This window comes from Neophocaena asiaeorientalis, unplaced genomic scaffold (genome assembly GCF_003031525.2).
Source record: "Neophocaena asiaeorientalis asiaeorientalis breed wild unplaced genomic scaffold, Neophocaena_asiaeorientalis_V1.1 scaffold298, whole genome shotgun sequence".
In the NCBI taxonomy this organism is placed as follows: domain Eukaryota; kingdom Metazoa; phylum Chordata; class Mammalia; order Artiodactyla; family Phocoenidae; genus Neophocaena; species Neophocaena asiaeorientalis.
The window spans coordinates 951,550-954,507 of NW_020171997.1; the positions used below are offsets into that span (position 1 = coordinate 951,550).

The 2,958-nt window shown below is 32.9% G+C and overlaps 1 long non-coding RNA gene across 1 annotated transcript; it reads left to right on the plus strand.

The window, feature by feature from the left end:
• Positions 1-348: 348 nt before the first annotated feature.
• LOC112402125 (uncharacterized) lies at positions 349-2,742 on the plus strand. Its single transcript, XR_003003682.1, has 3 exons — positions 349-417; positions 2,464-2,555; positions 2,667-2,742. It is a non-coding gene; the product is annotated as an uncharacterized LOC112402125 (long non-coding RNA).
• Positions 2,743-2,958: the final 216 nt, after the last annotated feature.

Here is a 2,958-nt window from a genome sequence, read left to right on the forward strand (position 1 = left end):
TATCTTCTAGCTACCTAGCTTATTCTCAGCTGCTACTGTCCATGAGTAATTGTTATACTTTGGAGTATATCAGACCATGTTAATAACACCCAGAAGAACATATTTTGAAATGTAAATTTATTGAAAAACAAAAATAGAATACGTTTGAAAGCTAAATTGAACACTTATTCAACAAATATTTATTGAGCATCCTCTATATGCCACTATGTTTGGGACTGTTTTTAAAATTTTTGACTTCCAAATGTTCATTGCTAGTATTTAGAAATGTGCTTTATTTTGTGTATTGGACTTCTATCCTGTGAATTTGCTAAACTCACCTCTTTTTTTTTTTTTTTTTTTTAGGTTTCTTGGGCTTCTACTTCTACATAGACAGCTCTATCATCTGTGAATAGAGACTGTTTTGTTTCTTCCTTCCCAGTAAGTATGATTTTTATTTCTTTTCTGTCTTTCTCTAGTTTAGATATCAAGGTAATATTGGCTTCCTAAAATGAGTTGGGAAGTGTTCCCTCCTCTTGTGTTTTATGAAAGAACTTGTATAGATTTTTATTCTTTCTTTCTTAAATGTTTGGTAGAATTGACCAATGAAACCATCCAGGCCGGAATTTTCCATTTTTGGAAAGTTTATAAGTGAAATTCAATGAATAGATATAGGAAAATTAACTATTTTTTTCTTGAATGAGTTTTGACAGTTTATCTATTTCAAAAATTGGTCCAGATCATCTGAGTTGTATAATTTACTGGCAGTGAGTTGCTTGTAGGATTCTCTTATTACCCTTTTAATGTCTGTAAGGTTTATGGTCTTCTATTTTTTCTTGATCAATCTAGATAGTGGTTTATCAATTTTATTGATCTTTTAAAGAATAAACTTTTTCACCTTGATTTCCTCTACTTTTTATTTAACCAATTTTATTGACTTATGCTTTTATATTTATCATTTTTTTTTTTTTTTTTTTTGCTTACTTTGAGTTCAATTTGCTTTTTTTCCTGGTATTTTCACATTAAAACTTAGATTATTGATTTCAGATCCTTCTTCTTTTCCAATATAAGCATTTAATGCTATAAATTTCCTTCTGAGCGCTGCTGTAGCTGCATCCCATAAGTTTTGATATGTTTTTTTTTCATTTTCAGTCAGTTCAAAATAATTTCTGATTTTCTTTGAGACTTCCTATTTGACCCATGAATTATTTAAAAGTGTGCCATTTAATTTTCAAACATTTGGAAATTTTCTAGAAAGTAATTGATTTCCAATGTAATTCCTTTTGATCAGAGAACAAGTTATTATTGTTCAATTACTTTGAATTTGTTATGATTTGCATAGTGGCCCAGGATTTGATCTATCATCATGAATTTCCATGTGCACTTGAAAGAAATGTATATTCTACTGTTGTTGGAGTTTCCTTTAAGTGTTAAGCAGGTTAAGTTGAATGATAGTGTTGCTCAAGTGTTCTGTAATCAGTAGGAGAGATAGGATGTAGTTGGCTTACTCCATCTTGGCCAGCAGTGGAAATTTAGGTTGGATTTTGAACCCAGATTTTTCTGACTGATAAATTGGTATTCTTTTCATTATGCCATAATGAAATATTCAGGATCTCTAAAAGCTCTAAAAACCCCTTATTTATTATGCAATGTAATTCTTGATCCTAATAAATTCATTTTTATGCAGCAAGTAAATTTTATCTTTGCTTTAAAGGGAAATATCAAAACCTACTTAGGAAATGAACAAGTTTTCCTTGTTCTTTGAATACACTTTAAACATTTTATTAAATTGCTCCTTGCAAACAGGCTTTGCATATATTTATGCAAATTTTAAAGGCATGCCCTTCTGACTATCTCTTGCAAAGGATAATAGCTGGATTCATTTCCTTTTAGAGTCAAAGAGTTACTTCTTAACTTTATAGGGAAAACTGAAGCATAGTGAAGGAAAGGTATCTACTAAACCACTGAATCAGGTGTTGAATTTGAGCTTTTATTTTCTTCTGGCTGATCACTCTACTGTGTTTTCTTCCATTCATGGTGAATTAGACAGGCAGGTTAGAGCAATGTTTCTCAGTATTAAAAAAAATAAAGAAAGAAAAAGAGAAGAAACAACAACAAAACTGTTCCCCTTTCACAAATACAAATATCCCAAACTCTCCTTCTACTACATTTACATTTTCTAAATAAATGAACATTTTGACTTAAAGAAAATTTTAAATAATAACTTTAGATTAAAAAAAATTCCCCGTGTTTCCCTCTCCTGAGATTCATATACACTACTTATATTGAAAGTGCAAATCATTTCTCCCTGCTAGATTCATCTATACCTGTTCATCTGGGGATCCTTTGGCAGTCTTCTAGTTTTCTTCAAAGTCTTGTTCACCCTAACTGGTCAAACTGTGGCCCATCTGTATATCTAGAAGTAGAGCAGGCTCCACTACCATAGACGGTCTCCTCCCTTTACCCCTGTAAACCCATGCCTTCCAGATAGCAGCGGGACACAAAGATGCCAACCAGTCCATACAGAAGTATGCAGAGGAATCACCTGTGTCACAGCCCATGAGGACAACCAGTGACAGGTCAGAGATGGTTGGTCAAGGGCTAAAGGCCAAGCAAATGCTCTGGGGCAGGGTAGGCATACCAGCAGGTCACTAGTAATGATAAACTTTCTCCTTTGGTGTTCATTATAGTAGTGAAACCATATCTGGCTCTGCTACCAAGTCTGCCATCATTTAAACAAAGCCTGCAGATAGACTACCAGGCAAGTCTATTTTTTAATGGGTACCTTCCCTAACATACTTATAATAATGGGAAAAATTAATAGGATGTATTATATCAATGGGTCGTACTAACCTCTCTCTTCTTTTTCTAAATTCTTTTTAGTTCTTGGGTATATTGGCTGTGGGATGATGTGGGATATTTTTAAGGATTTTTCCTAAGATTTCTACAGTGTTATATAAAGCATGAGGAAGGGTTATAGGG